Source organism: Salvelinus namaycush, unplaced genomic scaffold, assembly GCF_016432855.1.
Source record: "Salvelinus namaycush isolate Seneca unplaced genomic scaffold, SaNama_1.0 Scaffold1218, whole genome shotgun sequence".
Lineage (NCBI taxonomy): Eukaryota > Metazoa > Chordata > Actinopteri > Salmoniformes > Salmonidae > Salvelinus > Salvelinus namaycush.
The window spans coordinates 56,725-78,341 of NW_024057918.1; the positions used below are offsets into that span (position 1 = coordinate 56,725).

At 45.3% G+C, this 21,617-nt stretch overlaps 1 protein-coding gene across 1 annotated transcript in view; it reads right to left on the reverse strand.

Moving 5' to 3' along the window:
- LOC120036133 (semaphorin-6D-like) overlaps window positions 1-1,522 on the reverse strand; it is a 40,460-nt gene extending 38,938 nt beyond the window's left edge. Inside the window, exon 1 of the mRNA XM_038982606.1 lies at window positions 1,292-1,522. The gene's annotated coding sequence lies outside the window, so the exon portion shown is untranslated. The remainder of the gene's footprint in view (window positions 1-1,291) is intronic.
- Window positions 1,523-21,617: the final 20,095 nt, after the last annotated feature.

The window sequence follows — 21,617 nt, forward strand, 5'->3', positions numbered from 1 at the left end:
ATTTACTCATTTTACCAAAATAATTTGTCTAACTACACGAGGCATGACCCTCCTAAACACAACATACAGCGTGTGAATATTGACTTGAATAACTTCTCTTCCCGACACAGTCCTTCCACGGCTGTCATTCAATTAGCTGACTCTATTGCGCCGATTCATTCATTCTCCCACGTTAACCCCTACACTACCACACCCCAACTCCCCCTAACCTTAACCCATTCATCCTATCACTGGATTACAACACAGATGTTCAGGGATCCAGAGCAGCGGGACAATCTGGCTATTTACCCTAGCGGACAGGGCAGGCCAGGGAGAGTGCGTGGGGGGGAGTGCCGGTGGACCCAAGCCACATCCCGGCTCCACAACACCTATTGTCCCGGCTGGGAGGGAACGCATTCAACATTGATCTGTGCTAACCTTTATGCTCCACATGAAATGCGAAAGACAACAAAGACGTGAGGGAGAGCAGAGGAGTGACACACCAGTAATGGGGAGAGGAGAGAATTGATTGTTCCACTAATGCAGGGATGGGCTCCGAGGCGGGCACATTCGCTAAAAGCTCCCTGCCACGGCGGACGGAACGAAGGCTGATTAGTTCACAGGAAACACTGATTTATTTAGGCTAATCAACCATCCCTATTTACTAACATGTTTAGACGTGTATCTTACTAAGATACAATCTAACAACAAATGAAATTAACCATTGGATAACACGTATAGGTAGTCGCCTACCTATCCAACCTAACGCCAATAACGAATAAAATATCTCGTTTCACAATCACAATGAAGGTGCAATTTCGCTGGTCATATTCTGTTGATCAGTACCAAAGTCCACTGTGTGAGTATGTGAAAGTTTACATCTTATTCCCATTGCTTACATGCCTATACACTGTAACGACCCCCCAACACAATGTGAGAAACGCTGTTCTCCCGTGCGCTTTAAACCAACAATCAGGGCTCATCCATCATATCTTATCTGCGCCACAGTATTAGAACAATAGTGAACTATTTTCTTCTCTGTAAATATAATGATGTTTATTTGTTCATCTATCCATGAGAGGACAACAAACTAATTACGCTCTTACTTTATTCACTCCAACAATAAAGTGCTGTTATCTGAAATCTATTGTGAATTCTGTACCAATCTATTATATAGGACGAAAACTAGAGCCAAACAAATGTAGTCTAGATAATTAACAGAAAGTCCAATACCCAATTAGAAGAAAATATATTTTAACAAACCCATTTGACGCACTTTTCAAACGGTTTATTATGAACACTAATAACCTACCTTGTGGTTCCAAAATGATTCATGAAAGCGTATTGCAGATCTCCTTCCAATCCCAATGAAGGCTATATTCCCTATAACGTTCATCCATTATAATAATTCCATTTGGTGGAGTTATAAACGTATATAATTCCTTATTCCCAGGGCCATATGGTCTCCACACTTCTCTTTTCCAGTCGCGGACCGCGGACATTAATTCAGAGTCGCGGACTCCTCTCTCTCTGCGTCCTTGGGCCCGGCTCAATGCTCACTGATCTTCAAAGCTCAACCGTGATCAAATAGCACTACCGTCCCCTCGTACCTTCACTCCCCACCCCCCTTTACTATTAACTTTAAAACCAGAGGGAAAACGTAAATAAGAGAGGTGCGCATTCCGTTCAGCACTGAGCGCGCACATAGAACAAATCAGGCAAAAGAGATACAAGCAGAACGATAATGTTTCATAAACTCTGATTATATAGGCTGCAGCCCATACGAAGAAAGCCCATGTATAAATAGCCCGGTCGACAACTATTTCTGTAGTATTCACCACTTGTGCAGGGCAGCCCTACAAGCCGACTCAGTTTGCAACAAATACAACCTTTCCCCTTCAGTTTGCAAGGGCACTTTCGCTGCTCGTTGCTGATTTAAAGAATAAACTCACCTCATCGGGTATATATATTTTTTTATCCTTTACGTTTCTATACAATCACAAAATCACGAATAGTCCAACTGGTCGCTGTTAGCTTGCAGTGGGCAGCCAGAAAAACAATCTAATGCACGGCAAATGGTGTAACTCGATCCATACTGAGTCAATCCATCACACAGCGCTCTGCCTGTCTTCCAATAGGCCGCGCTCTCGCTTCAGTCCCTCCCACATCTCTCTCCCTCTCCGCGTCTCTCTCTCCAGGGCTGTGGGTTTTGGCGACTCTCCCTCCCCGACCGCTTTCTTTCCTACGAGAGAGAAAGAGAAAAGAAAGAGAAGAGAAAGGCCCCCACCTTCCCACATGACCCTGCCTTGCCCCCCCTCTCCTTTCTCCCATCCCCCACAGCCAGTAAGTGAAGCCCGTTGGTAAATCTTTTCAGCAGAATTGTTTTTGGAGGCGGAAAGGGGGACTTGCTGAGAAAGGAACTATCTTTAAACCATTTAACTCCAGTCTGCTATACTGGATTTACAGCTAGCCTAATGCTATGACTTTTCTACACCAACTTGCAGTTGTTGAGTGCAATAGACCAAATGCATTTTTATGTATGAAACTTAGACATAGTTTTTCATGCACTTTACCCATGTGTACCCTTTCTGACGTTCCACAAATGGATCCCACAGTTAATCTGTGCATCACGCAACGATGCTGGTGGATTTAAACGTTTTTCTTTAACACACCAGTAAGTAATGCCCTGATCTAACAACAATGCACACACACACAAATGCAGAGCCCAGCGCTGCACTGAACTGAACAATTGGTATGGCCTATGGTAATAAATTCTTACAATTTGTTCCATTAACCCAGTTTGTCAGTGAGAATCACATCAGAGGGACAACGAAGGGCTAGCTAGGCGGAGACGAGGGGCGAGGAGTGGAGAGGAGAGGAGGGTTGTGGATGGGGAGAGGAGGGGAGAGATACAGACAGAGAGATGCACTGGAAGTAGACACAAATACAGTTACAGTCTATCAGAACTGAAGGAAATCCCCCACAAGCCCTTACATTACTCAGACCCCAGGACTCACTGACTCAATGTCTATGACATGGCTCACATACTCCTATACCATGCTTCAGTCACTCCTATAAGATGCTTCAGTCACTCCTTTAACATGTTTCAGTCACTCATATAACATGCCTCACACACTCCTATTAGATGCTTGAGTCACTCCTATAGCATGCTTCAGTCACTCCTATAACATGCTTCAGTCACTCCTATAACATACCTCACACACTCCTATAACATCTTTCAGTCACTCATATAACATGCCTCACACACTCCTATTAGATGCTTCAGTCACTCCTATAACATGTTTCAGTCACTCATATAATATTCCTCACACTCTCCTATAAGATGTTTCAGTCACTCCTATAACATGCTTCAGTCACTCCTATAACATGCCTCATACACTCCTATAACATGCTTCAGTCACTCCTATAACATGCCTCACACACTCTTATAACATGCTTCAGTCACTCCTATAACATGCTTCAGTCACTCATAAAACATGCTTCAGTCACTCCTATAACATGCTTCAGTCACTCCTATAACATGCTTCAGTCACTCATAAAACATGCTTCAGTCACTCCTATAACGTGCTTCAGTCACTCCTTTAACATGCTTCAGTCACTCCTATAACGTGCTTCAGTCACTCATAAAACATGCTTCAGTCACTCCTATAACATGCTTCAGTCACTCCTATAACATGCTTCAGTCACTCATAAAACATGCTTCAGTCACTCCTATAACGTGCTTCAGTCACTCCTATAACATGCTTCAGTCACTCATCAAATCTGCAAGACTGTTCAAGCAGCGGATGATTCTCGATGCACATTTGGAGAATCAGAATGTGTGTCTGTTTGAGTGTGTGGGTCTCTCTCTCTCTCTCTCTATGTGTGTGTACAGTATGTGGTGTGTGTGTGAGAGAGAGAGGGAGAGAGAGAGGGAGAGAGAGAGGGGGAGAGGGAGCGAGACAGACAAAGAGATATAGGGAGCTGGGAGGGGAGTGAACATCCTTATTGACCGTGTCAAGTCATTCTAGGGCCACTTACCCAAACAGTGGCCGTCCATTTGCAACACGTTAGTAGATGGTACGGCAGCAGGTAGCCTAGTGGTTAGAGGGTTGAGCCAGAAACCGGAAGGCTGCTAGATTGTATCCCTGAGCTGACAAGGTAAAAATCTGTCTTTTGCCCCTGAACAAGGCAGTTCCTAGGCCGTCATTGTAAATAACAATTTGTTCTTTAACGGACTTGCCTAGTTAAATAAAGGTTAAATAACATTTAAAAAATAAATGTATGTAAACCCCCCTCACACATACTCTGCCCCCCCACACACACGGACCTCCCCCTCACACACACTCTGCCCCCCCACATCCCCCCACCTACCCACTCACACACACTCTGCCACCCCACACACACACTCTGTCCCCCCCACACACATTATTCTCCCCACCCCCCTCACACACACACACTCTGCCCCACACCTCCCCCTCACACACACTCTGCCCCCCCACCTCCCCCCTCCTACCCACTCACACACACTCTGCCACCCCACACACACACTCTGTTCCCAACACACACATTATTCTCCCCACCCCCCCTCACACACACACACACACTCTGCCCCCCCACACACTCTGCCCCCCCACCTACGCCCTCACACACACTCTGGCCCCCACCTCCCCCCTCACACACTCTGCCCCCTACCTCCCCCCTCACACACACACACACACTCTGACACCCCCCCCCCCCCCCCCCCCCCCTCGCACACACACTCTGCCCCCCACTTCCCCCCTCACACACACTCTGCCCCCCTACCTTCCCACACACATACTCTGCCGAACGACCTCCCTACCACTCACACACTCTGGCCCCCCCCATTAGTAACTGTGAAGGTGGTATTTCCATGTGAATGGTTCGACAGGAAGAGCTAGTTTACACTGTTGATGTGTCTGATCCCATGCTGGCTCTCTGGCCACTGATTCACTCTCTCCACTGATTCACTCTCTCCACTGTTTCACTCTCGCCACTGTTTCACTCTCTCTACTGATTCACTCTCTCCACTGATTCACTCTCTCCACTGATTCACTCTCTCCACTGATTCACTCTCTCCACTGATTCACTCTCTCCACTGATTCACTCTCTCCACTGTTTCACTCTCTCCACTGATTCACTCTCTCCACTGATTCACTCTCTCCACTGTTTCACTCTCTCCACTGATTCACTCTCTCCACTGTTTCACTCTCTCCACTGTTACATATCAAGACTGTTTCAAAGACAGCTTTTTTCCATCTACGTAACATTTCAAAAATCTGACATTTTCTGTCCAAAAATTATGCAGAAAAATGTATCCATGCTTTTGTTACTTCTAGGTTAGACTACTGCAATGCAGAAATATAGCTCAGAACGTGACAGCACGTTACATCCGGATAAAGCACTAAATAAACTTCAGTTAGTGCTAAATACGGCTGCTAGAATCCTGACTAGAATCCCAAAATTGTATCATATTACTCCAGTGCTAGCCTCCCTACACTGGCTTCCTGTTAAGGCAAGGGCTGATTTCAAGGTTTTACTGCTAACCTACAAAGCATTACATGGGCTTGCTCCTACCTATCTTTCCGATTTGGTCCTGCCGTACATACCTACACGTACGCTACGGTCACAAGACGCAGGCCTCCTAATTGTCCCTAGAATTTTAAGCAAACAGCTGGAGGCAGGGCTTTCTCCTATAGAGCTTCATTTTTATGGAATGGTCTGCCTACCCATGTGAGAGACGCAGACTCGGTCTCAACCTTTAAGTCTTTATTGAAGACTCATCTCTTCAGTAGGTCCTATGATTGAGTGTAGTCTGGCCCAGGAGAGTGAAGGTGAACGGAAAGGCACTGGAGCAACGAACCGCCCTTGCTGTCTCTGCCTGGCCGGTTCCCCTCTCTCCACTGGGATTCTCTGCCTCTAACCCTATTACAGGGGCTGAGTCACTGGCTTACTGGTGCTCTTCCATGCCGTCCCTAGGAGGGGTGCATCACTTGAGTGGGTTGAGTCACTGACGTGGTCTTCCTGTCTGGGTTGGCGCCCCCCCTTGGGTTGTGCCGTGGCGGAGATCTTTGTGGGCTATACTCGGCCTTGTCTCAGGATGGTACGTTGGTGATTGAAGGTATCCCTCTAGTGGTGTGGGGGCTGTGCTTTGGCAAAGTGGGTGGGGTTATATCCTGCCTGTTTGGCCCTGTTCGGGGGTATCATCGGATGGGGCCACAGTGTCTCCTGACCCCTCCTGTCTCAGCCTCCAGTATTTATGCTGCAGTAGTTTATGTGTCGGGGGGCTAGGGTCAGTCTGTTATATCTGGAGTACTTCTCCTGTCTTATCCGGTGTCCTGTGTGAATTTAAGTATGCTCTCTCTAATTCTCTCTTTCTTTCTTTCTTTCTTTCTTTCTTTCTTTCTTTCTTTCTTTCTTTCTTTCTTTCTTTCTTTCTTTCTTTCTTTCTTTCTTTCTTTCTTTCTTTCTTTCTTTCTTTCTTTCTTTCTTTCTTTCTTTCTCTCTCTTGGAGGACCTGAACCCTAGGACCATGCCTCAGGACTACCTGGCATGATGACTCCTTGCTGTCCCCAGTCCACCTGGCCGTGCTGCTGCTCCAGTTTCAACTGTTCTGCCTGCAGCTATGGAACCCTGACCTGTTCACTGGACGCGCTACCTGTCCCAGACCTGCTGTTTTCAACTCTCTAGACACAGCAGGAGCGGTAGAGATACTCTCAATGATCGGCTATGAAAAGCCAACTGACATTTACTCCTGAGGTGCTGACTTGTTGCACCCTCGACAACTACTGTGATTATTATTATTTGACCATGCTGGTCATTTATGAACATTTGAACATCTTGGCCATGTTCTGTTATAATCTCCACCCGGCACAGCCAGAAGAGGACTGGCCACCCCTCATAGCCTGGTTCCTCTCTAGGTTTCTTTCTAGGTTTTGGCCTTTCTAGGGAGTTTTGCCTAGCCACCGTGCTTCTACACCTGCATTGTTTGCAGGTGTAGAAGCACCCTGTCTGTCTCCAGTGGTGCAAAGTACTTAAGTAAAAATACTTTAAAGTACTACTCAAGTAGTTTTTTTGAGTATCTGTACTTTACTTTACAATTTATATATTTGACAACTTTTACTTCACTACATTCCTAAAGAAAAGTATATATTTTTTTACTCCATACATTTTCCCTGACACCCAAAAGTACTCATTATATTTTGAATGCTTAGCAGGACAGAAAATGGTTCAATTCACACATTTATCAAGAGAACATCCCTGGTCATCCCTACAGCCTCTGATCTGGGGGACTCATTCAACACAAATGCTTTGTTTGTAAATGATGTCTGAGTGTTGGTGTGTGCTCCTGGCTATATGTAAATAAAAAAACAAGATAAATTTGCCATCTGGTTTGCTTAATAAAAGGCCATTTTAATTATTCAAACTTTTACTTTTAATACTTAAGTATATTTGACCAATTGTATTTACTTTTGATACTTAAGTGTATTTAAAACCAAATACTTTTAGACTTTTACTCAAGTAGTATTATACTGGGGGACTTTCACTTTCATTTTCCATTATGGTATCTTTACTTTTACTCAAGTATGACAATTGGGTACTTTTTCCACCATTGTCTGTATCTCTACCAGTAACCTGTCTGTATCTCTACCAGTAACCTGTCTGTATCTCTACCAGTCCCCTGTCTGTCTCTACCAGTACCCTGTCTGACTCTACCAGTACCCTGTCTGTATCTCTACCAGTACCCTGTCTGACTCTCTACCAGTACCCTGTCTGACTCTCTACCAGTACCCTGTCTGACTCTCTACCAGTACCCTGTCTGACTCTCTACCAGTCCCCTGTCTGTCTCTACCAGTACCCTGTCTGTATCTCTACCAGTACCCTGTCTGTATCTCTACCAGTAACCTGTCTGTATCTCTACCAGTACCCTGTCTGTATCTCTACCAGTACCCTTTCTGTATCTCTACCAGTACCCTGTCTGTATCTCTACCAGTACCCTGTCTGTATCTCTACCAGTACCCTGTCTGTATCTCTACCAGTACCCTGTCTGTATCTCTACCAGTACCCTGTCTGTATCTCTACCAGTACCCTGTCTGACTCTCTACCAGTCCCCTGTCTGTCTCTACCAGTACCCTGTCTGCATCTCTACCAGTACCCTGTCTATCTCTACCAGTACCCTGTCTGACTCTCTACCAGTACCCTGTCTGTCTCTACCAGTACCCTGTCTGTATCTCTACCAGTACCCTGTCTATCTCTACCAGTAACCTGTCTGAATCTCTTCCAGTAACCTGTCTGTATCTCTACGCTGTCTGTCTCTACCAGTACCCTGTCTGACTCTACCAGTACCCTGTCTGTCTCTACCAGTACCCTGTCTGTATCTCTACCAGTAACCTGTCTATCTCTACCAGTACCCTGTCTGACTCTCTACCAGTCCCCTGTCTGTCTCTACCAGTACCCTGTCTGACTCTCTAACAGTACCCTGTCTATCTCTACCAGTACCCTGTCTGTATCTCTACCAGTAACCTGTCTGTATCTCTACCAGTACCCTGTCTGTATCTCTACCAGTACCCTGTCTGTATCTCTACCAGTACCCTGTCTGTATCTCTACCAGTACCCTGTCTGTATCTCTACCAGTACCCTGTCTGTATCTCTACCAGTACCCTGTCTGTATCTCTACCAGTACACTGTCTGTATTTCTACCAGTAACCTGTCTGTATCTCTACCAGTACCTTGTCTGTGTCTCTACCAGTACCCAGTCTGTATCTCTACCAGTAAACTGTCTGAATCTCTTCCAGTAACCTGTCTGTCTCTACCAGTACCCTGTCTGACTCTCTACCAGTCCCCTGTCTGTCTCTACCAGTACCCTGTCTGTATCTCTACCAGTACCCTGTCTATCTCTACCAGTAACCTGTCTGAATCTCTTCCAGTAACCTGTTTGTATCTCTACCAGTACCCTGTCTATCTCTACCAGTACCCTGTCTGACTCTCTACCAGTACCCTGTCTGACTCTCTACCAGTACCCTGTCTATCTCTACCAGTACCCTGTCTGACTCTCTACCAGTACCCTGTCTGAATCTCTTCCAGTAACCTGTCTGTATCTCTACCAGTACCCTATCTATCTCTACCAGTACCCTGTCTGTATCTCTACCAGTACCCTGTCTGTATCTCTACCAGTACCCTGTCTGTCTCTACCAGTACCCTGTCTGTATCTCTACCAGTACCCTGTCTGACTCTCTACCAGTACCCTGTCTATCTCTACCAGTACCCTGTCTGTCTCTACCAGTACCCTGTCTGTATCTCTACCAGTACCCTGTCTGTCTCTACCAGTACCCTGTCTGTATCTCTACCAGTACCCTGTCTGTATCTCTACCAGTAACCTGTCTGAATCTCTACCAGTACCCTGTCTGTATCTCTACCAGTACCCTGTCTGTATCTCTACCAGTACCCTGTCTGACTCTACCAGTACCCTGTCTGTCTCTACCAGTAACCTGTCTGTATCTCTACCAGTACCCTGTCTGTATCTCTACCAGTACCCTGTCTGACTCTACCAGTACCCTGTCTGACTCTCTACCAGTACCCTGTCTGTATCTCTACCAGTACCCTGTCTGTCTCTACCAGTACCCTGTCTGACTCTACCAGTACCCTGTCTGACTCTCTACCAGTACCCTGTCTGACTCTCTACCAGTCCCCTGTCTGTCTCTACCAGTACCCTTTCTCTATCTCTACCAGTACCCTGTCTGTATCTCTACCAGTACCCTGTCTGTATCTCTACCAGTACCCTGTCTGTATCACTACCCGTACCCTGTCTGTATCTCCCAGTCAGTTTCCTGTCTGTATCTCCCAGTCAGTTTCCTGTCTGTCTCTACCAGTCAGTTTCCTGTCTGTCTCTACCAGTCAGTTTCTTGTCTGTCTCCACCAGTCAGTTTCTGTCTGTTTCTACCAGTCAGTTTCCTGTCTGTCTCTACCAGTCAGTTTCCTGTCTGTCTCCACCAGTCAGTCTCCTGTCTGTCTAGTAAACTGTCTGCTCCCCAGATGCTGGTCAGATTGCTGTGTCAGCATGGAGGAAGGAGAGGCATCTGTCCTCATTGTGATGGGATGGATTAATGTGTCCAATGTTGGTGGAATGGAGAGATTGATGTATTGATGGTGCTAGATGGACAGGAGTAGGTCGGGTGGGAATGGATGGAGGGTGGGGGAGGATGGACAGATGACAGAAGGAGAAAGTGGTGCTTCCAAGCCCTTGTGTGTCCGAGAGAAGGGAGAGGGTGGTGGGGTGACCGTCGGGGGTGTGCAGGGGCCTGAGACTTAGGGGGTGTGGGACCTGTGTCCTCAGGGGTGTGTGGGATGACCTTAGGGGGTATATAGGGCTTCGCCAGGGGCCAGAGGGCCACACCCCCGACGGGGCTGGTCCAGGGTCCAGAGGGCCACCATTGCAAACAGATTTATAGACAGAAATGCCTCCACAGATGGCCCAGGGCTTATTCCTGTGGGGCTTGAGGTAGAAGCTGGGGTATGGAGATGGGGCTCTGAGGTAGGGGCTGGAGGCAGGGCTGGGGCTGAGCTGTGGCTTGATGCTGGGGCTGGGGTTGGGGTATAGGGCTGCTGGGGTATATGGCTGGGGCTAGGCCTTGATACTGAGGCCTGAGGTAGAGGCTGAGAATGAGTTAGTAGCTGGCTGTACAAGGCTGGGGATACATAAATTATATTAGCTGAATTAATCCATTCAAAAGATTACGTGTTGACCAGGTTACGTTAAAGACAAGGTTACAGTGAGGTTAATTCCCAGCCAGCAGGGTGAGGCTGTGTACCTGTCTGAGCTGTGGTCTCTGTCTGACTCCTGAGTCACTGTCTGAACCAGCTGTATCTTACCCGACAACACAGGTAGAGGCACATTAAATGTTCCAGAACACTCAAATGATATCCCAAAAATCTGAGAGGAACTAAGCTGACAGAATAGCAGATGGAAGGTATAGGTTTGGCAGTTGAGATATGACATGGGAAATATGGCCATTTACCAAGCGGATGCTTCTATCCAAAACAATAACAGCACCAACTAACTGAGCTACAGGACCACATCTTTACCTCCAAAATAAATAGTACTTTTACCTTATCGTGTATTTTATATCACAGTGAGTGGTCTCTCAGATGGTTCTCTGTGGGTTCTCTATGGGAGGCTAGAGGCCTCTCTCCTGACCTCTGCTGACCTGGGCCCAGTTTCCCAAAATCATCTGAAGGCTAAATTCATCGTTAGAACCTTCGTAAGAGCATTGTTAAATCTCCGAGATGTTTCCCAAAATCATTGTTATTAACGTTGCACTTGAAAACGCTTAGCATTTTACCCCCTGCCTCAGACAGCTCGTAGAACAGCTAAGTGTGTCGTTAGATGCTTTTTGCCCTACCGCGTCACTTTATAAACAGAAGATCTCTACTAAACATAGAATCACATGGTTTATCCTTCTTTCTGTGAACACCAATAATGTCTGAACAAAGTTGACTACAAATTAAAAGTTGCCAAATGTCTTTGCAATTGATACAAACAAGCAACGTATGAAAATATGCTTCAAATTCAAACCGAGATGACTGCATTAAAATATAAAGAGTAAGCTATAGGCCCATTTCAGTCATATTGAAATACATTTCATGTTCATTCAATTGAGTTATATTTTTCTACTTGTTGGTTACTGTCTGTAATTTGTCTCAAAATAATTAAGGGTGTGTAGACTAACATGTGATCAAGGATGTGCCAAATAGTTGATTTAGTGCATTTTTATTGGATAATCATTAGAATAAGCCGCCTCAATATTTGCAGCAGTAGGTGGAAATATCTCTAAGAGTTGATCCATTGTCAGTATTGTGAAAAAATGATAATGTTAAGGAAAGATTTGAATGAAGAGAGCTGATCCAAGAGCAGCACTTAATTTTCTTTCGATCCTATCAGTATCAACACATGCTCCAACGACACACATTGCGAGCGCTCTCTCTGCCTGGTGTTTTGGGAGACACATGTTACATCATCGACCGTTGTAGGGAAGATGCATAGTTAAAACACTCGTAAGCCTAAGTTCCATTGCAATCGGAAATTGGGCCCAGGTCACCATTTGTCACTTAGGATGTGTCCCAAATGGCACCCTATATAGTGCCCTGCTTTTGACCAGGGCCCATGCTCTTTTGACCACCAGGGCCCATGCTCTTTTGACCAGGGCCCATGCACATTTGGGACACACCCTAGTGTTTAGTGCTCCTGAGACCCCCTATCCCTCCTATGCTCAACCAGTCATTTTGTACCAAAGTCATAATTTCCTTATTTATCTACACAACTACTACACACCCTGTGAGCTGAGGTTCAGTGAAATGCTACCTACAGTATGTTGTGGATTTTCCCTATTTGTCTTGGTGGTTGGAAACAGGCAGGATGTGATGATGTCACTACGTGGGTTAGAGTTTAGAGAGCAAAGGGAAAGTTCAACAGGCTTTAAGGTATTTCAACTTTGCTTTTTTACTGTAAGCATTTGTGAGTGTCTGTGTGGGTAGGTTGTGATGTTACAGTGCCTGTACCCTGATCCTTGGCCAGACCCAGTTTGGATTGATTTGAAACGTTTGAGTTTGACATCAGAAGCTGTTTATTTCTGTTAAGCGTTTGACATTTCAGCCTATTCTGCCTAACTACTGCTATCATCATCACTACCATGATTTTGTTAATAAAAGCACTTTTGCACAATATAGTTAGCCTCCTGCTTGCATAATGAATCAGACTGTGATACCAGCTTTCTGCTGACACAGTCTGAATGAAAGCACTGCAAACACCAGGAAGGTTTCCTTACAAGCCAGAATGTTGAATAAAATGACATTTGAACTTCCTCGACCGGTTGTCTGTACAGTTGGTCCTTATTCAGGTCGAAATTTGAGAAAAACATTGTTATAATAAAACCGACTTTTCAAAACACTGGTACTGCCTTTGAGATCACCTGGCACATGCGCCAAACACCTGCCTGACTTTAAATATATATATAAAAAAAATTATTCGTTTACAGCAGGTATTAATTAAAGGTGCAACGAAATGCAAAATTCCGTTAGTTTGCATGCATCACACGCATGTACTTCCGTCTTGTGCGAGTGTCTTCCCACCGGGAACACCGGCTGAATCAACGTTGTTTCCACGTCACTGCATTGAAATGACGTTGAACCAACCGGGAATAAACATTGAATTGACATCTGCGCCCAGGGGGTTAGGTGATTAACAAACAGATGGTGACAGCCACACACACAGACATGTGTTTTGAAGTCACGTTAATAGCACTTTACAGTGGATGTTAAGTCTCCTATATCCACCCCAATAACAGGAAATCACTAGAGTTCAAATGTTTCAGTGTAAATGTTGTAGCCGAGTGAAGAAGGACATTCCACACTCGGATTTGAAAGGGGCAAGCCTCCTGCCTGCCTGCATAAAGGTTACCCTTTATTGTCATGAGTCTTGTCCTGGAGGCAGATATAGTGGGTTTATATAGTATATTCCATAACTAACCTGTTTAGTTATATCTGGGTTTATATAGTATATTCCATAACTAACCTTCTTAGTTATATCTGGGTTTATATAGTATATTCCATAACTAACCTGTTTAGTTATATCTGGGTTTATATAGTATATTCCATAACTAACCTGTTTAGTTATATCTGGGTTTATATAGTACATTCCAGAAGTAACCTGTTTAGTTATATCTTGGTTTATATAGTATATTCCATAACTAACCTGTTTAGTTATATCTGGGTTTATATAGTATATTCCATAACTAACCTGTTTAGTTATATCTGGGTTTATATAGTATATTCCATAACTAACCTTTTTAGTTATATCTGGGTTTATATAGTATATTCCATAACTAACCTTTTTAGTTATATCTGGGTTTATATAGTATATTCCATAACTGACCTGTTTAGTTATATCTGGGTTTATATAGTATATTCCATAGCTAACCTGTTTAGTTATATCTGGGTTTATATAGTACATTCCAGAAGTAACCTGTTTAGTTATATCTTGGTTTATATAGTATATTCCATAACTAACCTGTTTAGTTATATCTGGGTTTATATAGTATATTCCATAACTAACCTGTTTAGTTATATCTGGGTTTAAATAGTATATTCCATAACTAACCTGTTTAGTTATATCTGGGTTTATATAGTATATTCCATAAATGACCAGGAAATGAGCCAATCTGCTGTAATGTGATGAACCAGATGACTGTCACAATGTGACAACAGTGGAACGGTCTGTAAAGGTAGAATGTAATCTGTGACAGCTGATGATTGTGGTTATTATAGTTGTTCTGCCCAGAATGGGATACATAATCATATTCATAGACCAGCGACTGGCTGACTCGTGACAGTGCACGCACGCACGCACGCACGCACGCACGCACGCACGCACGCACGCACGCACACACACACACACACACACACACACACACACACACACACACACAGCTGTTGATTGAGGAAAGTAGATGACATTCTGAGCTCATGATGTATTGATCCCTCCAGCTCCTATCATAATGTTGACGTCTGCTGCCCAACATTAGCCCTCACAGGGGCGTTTCTACTGTTTAGTGTTCATGGAGGTTGATGCTTTGAATGTTGAAATGTTTTCAAATGAGGCCTCTGTCTTAGACTAGGATAAACAACTCCAAACACATCTCATAATATCCCCTGTTCTGTGACCTTGACACTGTTAGATAATGTTGTTGACTCTACTCTAACCTACAAGGCCTTCTGGCTGTGTGGCTGTTGGTTCATTATTATCATTATGAAGGAGGAGAGGTTCATTATTATAGCAAATGATAATGAGTGTTTCCTCCCACACACACACACACACACACACACACACACACACACACACACACACACACACACACACACACACACACACACACACACACACACACACACACACACACACACACACACATTAACACAGACACACACACACACACATTAACACAGACACACACACACACACTGCCCTTTGCTTCGTTAGTCCATGGATCCTGTTAAAGGTTCTTGTTAAGTCTATCATCATAACTCCTGTAATGACAGTTCTAAACCAAACAGCTCTGTTATAGAGGTTATAGATGCACGGAGAAGTGTTCTAGAGGTTATAGATGCATGGAGTAGTGTTATAGAGGTTATATATGCATGGAGTAGTGTTATAGAGGTTATAGATGCATGGAGAAGTGTTATATGGGTTATAGATGTATGAAAACATGTTCTAGAGTTTATAGATGCATGGAGTAGTGTTATAGAGGTTATATATACATGGAGAAGTGTTATAGAGGTTATAGATGCATGGAGAAGTGTTATAGAGGTTATAGATGCATGGAGAAGTGTTATAGAGGTTATATATGCATGGAGTAGTGTTATATGGGTTATAGATGTATGAAAACATGTTCTAGAGGTTATAGATGCATGGAGTAGTGTTATAGAGGTTATAGATGCATGGAGTAGTGTTATAGAGGTTATAGATGCATGGAGAAGTGTTATATGGGTTATAGATGTATGAAAACATGTTCTAGAGGTTATAGATGCATGGAGTAGTGTTATAGAGGTTATAGATACATGGAGAAGTGTTATAGAGGTTATAGATGCATGGAGAAGTGTTATAGAGGTTATAGATGCATGGAGAAGTGTTATAGAGGTTATAGATGCATGGAGTAGTGTTATAGAGGTTATAGATGCATGGATAAGTGTTATAGAGGTTATAGATGCATGGAGAAGTGTTATAGAGGTTATAGATGCATGGAGAAGTGTTCTAGAGCTTCTAGATGCATGGAGAAGTGTTCTAGAGCTTCTAGATGCATGGAGAAGTGTTTGAGAGGTTATAGATGTATGGAGAAGTGTTATATGGGTTATAGATGTATGAAAACGTGTTCTAGAGGTTATAGATGCATGGAGTAGTGTTCTAGAGGTTATAGATGCATGGAGAAGTGTTCTAGAGCTCCTAGATGCACGGATAAGTGTTCTATAGGTTATAGATGCATGGAGCAGTGTTATAGAGGTTATAGATGCATGGGTAAGTGTTCTAGAGGTTATAGATGCATGGAGAAGTGTTATAGAGGTTATAGATGCATGGATAAGTGTTCTAGAGGTTATAGATGCATGGAGCAGTGTTATAGAGGTTATAGATGCATGGATAAGTGTTCTAGAGGTTATAGATGCATGGCGAAGTGTTATAGAGGTTATAGATGCATGGATAAGTGTTATAGAGGTTATAGATGCATGGAGAAGTGTTATAGAGGTTATAGATGCATGGAGAAGTGTTATAGAGGTTATAGATGCATGGAGAAGTGTTCTAGAGCTTCTAGATGCATGGATAAGTGTTCTAGAGGTTATAGATGCATGGAGAAGTGTTCTAGAGCTTCTAGATGCATGGATAAGTGTTCTAGAGGTTATAGATGCATGGAGAAGTGTTCTAGATCTTCTAGATGCATGGATAAGTGTTCTAGAGGTTATAGATGCATGGAGCAGTGTTATAGAGGTTATAGATGCATGGAGAAGTGTTATAGAGGTTATAGATGCATGGAGTAGTGTTATAGAGGTTATAGATGCATGGATAAGTGTTAAAGAGGTTATAGATGCATGGAGAAGTGTTCTAGAGGTTATAGATGCATGGAGAAGTATTATAGAGGTTATAGATGCATGGAGAAGTGTTCAATATACTGCTCTTGAGGTTCAATGGCTTTATTATTGGGGGCGATAATTGGTTGGTTGTTTCTCAGAGTAAATCTATTTTCTGAGCTTCCGCAAGATGTACGTATGTGTGTGAGTGTGTGTGCATGTGTTCGTTCTGCTCACACACTCTTTGGGGGTTATCTATTCCTGTGTCTGTGTGTGGGGCCATGGGGAAAGAGAGAGAGACACACATACACAATTCACACACACATACACACGGGGGGGTATTCAGACAGGTGTTGTGGAGATGTGCTGACTGGACAGCAGTTGTGTGGAGGAGCGTCAGTGGCACTTCGGGTGGTAATGGTTCAACATTCTCAGACTGACCAACCGGACACAGCCCCCCCCCCCCCCCCCACCCCCACACCCACAGATATGCATGCCCAGACAGTTGTGGGGTGGCACAAGCCCTGAAATGGAGAAAGCTCTTAGTCCCTGGGCCTCTCTCAGTCCACCTCCAGCTTTATCCCCTGTCGGATATGTCAGCCATACCTAAGCCCCAGCCTAGCCCCAAACCTCATACTCAGCCTAGCCACATACCTCAGCGCCAGCCTAGCCTCATACCTCAGCCCCAGCCCCAGCCTAGCCTCATACCTCAGCCCCAGCCTCATACATCAGCCCCAGCCTAGCCACACACCTCAGCCCCAGTCTAGCCTCATACCTCAGCCCCAGCCCCAGCCACGCCTCATACCTCAGCCCAAGCCTAGCCCCATACCTCAGCCCCAGCCTAGCCACACACCTCAGCCCCAGTCTAGCCTCATACCTCAGCCCCAGCCCCAGCCACGCCTCATACCTCAGCCCCAGCCTGCCCCATACCTCAGCCCCAGCCTAGCCACACACCTCAGCCCCAATCTAGCCTCATACCTCAGCCCCAGCCTAGCCACATATCTCTTCCCCAGCCCCAGCCTAGCCCCAGCCTCATACCTCAGCCCCAGCCTAGCCTCATACCTCAGCCCTAGCCCCATACCTCAGCCCCAGCCTAGCCACACACCTCAGCCCCAGCCTCATACCTCAGCCCCAGCCTAGCCCCATATCTCAGCCCCAGCCTAGCCCCATGCCTCAGCCCCAGCCTAGCCACACACCTCAGCCCCAGCCTAGCCCCATAACTCAGCCCCAGCCTAGCCCCATATCTCAGCCCCAGCCTAGCCTCATACCTCAGCCCCAGCCTAGCCCCAGCCTAGCCCCATACCTCAGCCCCAGCCTAGCCCCATATCTCAGCCCCAGCCTCATACCTCAGCCCCAGCCTAGCCCCATATCTCAGCCCCAGCCTCATACCTCAGCCCCAGCCTAGCCCCATGCCTCAGCCCCAGCCTAGCCCCATACCTCAGCCCCAGCCTAGCCCCATGCCTCAGCCCCAGCCTAGCCCCATACCTCAGCCCCAGCCTAGCCCCATACCTCAGCCCCAGCCTAGCCCCATACCTCAGCCCCAGCTCCAGTCCCACACCTTAGCCCCAGCTCCAGTCCCACACCTTAGCCTAACCTTCCTGTATAACCTGCTAGCCCTGTGAGTTGTGGGGCTATCAAGGGTTTAAGAGAAAAGCTGTTTATCCCAGGACTTTCACTGGCACAGCCTCTACTACAGACCAACAGGAAAACACCAGCTCTCAGCAGAACCATATCAGAGCTGTAAATAGTTTCTCTCTCTCTGCCTGTCTGAAGCTGTGAGGATGTTTAGAAGAGAGGACGGTATTTGGTATCTATTATTTTATATGGGGACCCTGAGAGCATGGGAATGTTCTCCCAAAGAATCCACATTAACTGGTTTCCTTTAACAACAACGGTAGATCTACTGCTTATACCCCTGTTCTGTAATTCCACTCCCCCACTGTCTAGTACTTACATTTCTGCCCACCACAGAGGATGCGTTAGCTTCATGTGCTATAGCATTCTACGTTCCCTTCTAGGCTTCTGGGTCCTTCATGCAAGGATGAGGAAATTAGAATAAATGTACTTTAGGTATATAGCGTGTTGCTAGGTGAGTCTAAAGAGGCCTGTGACTGCTCCATAGTACTTTAGGTATATAGCGTGTTGCTAGGTGAGTCTAAAGAGACCTGTGACTGCTCCATAGTACTTTAGGTATATAGCGTGTTGCTAGGTGAGTCTAAAGAGGCCTGTGACTGCTCCATAGTACTTTAGGTATATAGCGTGTTGCTAGGTGAGTCTAAAGAGGCCTGTGACTGCTCCATAGTACTTTAGGTATATAGCGTGTTGCTAGGTGAGTCTAAAGAGACCTGTGACTGCTCCATAGTACTTTAGGTATATAGCGTGTTGCTAGGTGAGTCTAAACAGGCCTGTGACTGCTCCATAGTACTTTAGGTATATAGCGTGTTGCTAGGTGAGTCTAAAGAGGCCTGTGACTGCTCCATAGTACTTTAGGTATATAGCGTGTTGCTAGGTGAGTCTAAAGAGGCCTGTGACTGCTCCATAGTACTTTAGGTATATAGCGTGTTGCTAGGTGAGTCTAAAGAGGCCTGTGACTGCTCCATAGTACTTTAGGTATATAGCGTGTTGCTAGGTGAGTCTAAAGAGGCCTGTGACTGCACCATAGTACTTTAGGTAAATAGTGTGTTGCTAGGTGAGTCTAAACAGGCCTGTGACTGCTCCATAGTACTTTAGGTATATAGCGTGTTGCTAGGTGAGTCTAAAGAGACCTGTGACTGCTCCATAGTACTTTGGGTATATAGCGTGTTGCTAGGTGAGTCTAAAGAGACCTGTGACTGCTCCATAGTACTTTAGGTATATAGCGTGTTGCTAGGTGAGTCTAAAGAGACCTGTGACTGCTCCCTAGTACTTTAGGTAAATAGCGTGTTGCTAGGTGAGTCTAAAGAGACCTGTGACTGCTCCATAGTACTTTAGGTATATAGCGTGTTGCTAGGTGAGTCTAAAGAGACCTGTGACTGCTCCATAGTACTTTAGGTATATAGTGTGTTGCTAGGTGAGTCTAAAGAGACCTGTGACTGCTCCATAGTACTTTAGGTATATAGCGTGTTGCTAGGTGAGTCTAAAGAGGCCTGTGACTGCTCCCTAGTACTTTAGGTATATAGCGTGTTGCTAGGTGAGTCTAAAGAGACCTGTGACTGCTCCATAGTACTTTAGGTATATAGCGTGTTGCTAGGTGAGTCTAAAGAGACCTGTGACTGCTCCATAGTACTTTAGGTATATAGTGTGTTGCTAGGTGAGTCTAAAGAGACCTGTGACTGCTCCATAGTACTTTAGGTATATAGTGTGTTGCTAGGTGAGTCTAAAGAGACCTGTGACTGCTCCATAGTACTTTAGGTATATAGCGTGTTGCTAGGTGAGTCTAAAGAGGCCTGTGACTGCTCCATAGTACTTTAGGTATATAGCGTGTTGCTAGGTGAGTCTAAAGAGGCCTGTAACTGCTCCATAGTACTTTAGGTATATAGCGTGTTGCTAGGTGAGTCTAAAGAGACCTGTGACTGCTCCATAGTACTTTAGGTATATAGCGTGTTGCTAGGTGAGTCTAAAGAGACCTGTGACTGCTCCATAGTACTTTAGGTATATAGCGTGTTGCTAGGTGAGTCTAAACAGGCCTGTGACTGCTCCATAGTGCTTTAGGTATGTAGCGTGTTGCTAGGTGAGTTTAAACAGGCCTGTGACTGCTCCATGGTACTTTAGGTATATAGCGTGTTGCTAGGTGAGTCTAAACAGGCCTGTGACTGCTCCATAGTACTTTAGGTATATAGCGTGTTGCTAGGTGAGTCTAAAGAGACCTGTGACTGCTCCATAGTACTTTAGGTATATAGCGTGTTGCTAGGTGAGTCTAAAGAGACCTGTGACTGCTCCATAGTACTTTAGGTATATAGCGTGTTGCTAGGTGAGTCTAAAGAGGCCTGTGACTGCTCCATAGTACTTTAGGTATATAGCGTGTTGCTAGGTGAGTCTAAACAGGCCTGTGACTGCTCCATAGTACTTTAGGTATATAGCGTGTTGCTAGGTGAGTCTAAACCGGCCTGTGGCTGCTCCATAGTACTTTAGGTATGTAGCGTGTTGCTAGGTGAGTCTAAACAGGCCTGTGACTGCTCCATAGTACTTTAGGTATGTAGCGTGTTGCTAGGTGAGTCTAAACAGGCCTGTGACTGCTCCATAGTGAGTAGTAGTGAGTAGTAGTCCCAGTGTTGCTTGGGTATGGTATTGGTACAGCCTCCCCCAGTATTCTCAGGCTGATTGACAGACAGACTGGACACTGGGCTAATCTGAGGATTAAGGTTCCTGTCTTTAGGAATGTCTACGACTGACCAGGTGTCAACCCAGCTGGAGGTGTGTGTGTGTGTGTGTGTGTGTGTGTGTGTGTGCGTGCGTGCGTGCGTGCGTGCGTGCGTGCGTGCGTGCGTGCGTGCGTGCGTGCGTGCGTGCGTGCGTGTCAAGAAAGGGTCGGACCCGGTTTCCCTGCATGACAATAGCAAGTGCTGGGCTTCACAAGAGGGGCCAGTATGCCAAAGTATTACACACATACAGTTTAAGTGTAACTCAATAGGTGTATTAGACAACACATGGGATGGGTGTTGGTTTACCACTCTGTCCTCTCTCACCCCATCCTCATACTGGATGCATGGTACTGTTTTCTACCATTTCTATGATTGTGTTCTTACTTTCACTTGTCTCAAGCCCTTACAGATCATTCCCCTATTGCAAAACAATTGCTCATAGATCATGTTGTTTCCTGAAGGATCTGTTCCGGAAGTATTCCTCATTTTATTCCAGGACGTTTCCACAGACAGTCCCAGTTCCACGTTATGATTAGTAATACAACTGACACACTGAGCTGGGATCCTAGCCTATCCTTAAGTTTTATTAGCCTATCCTTTAATGACGCTTATCCCCTTTAATGACGTATAACGCCATGCCTTTATAAAGGCTGTAACGAGGGGTGGGGT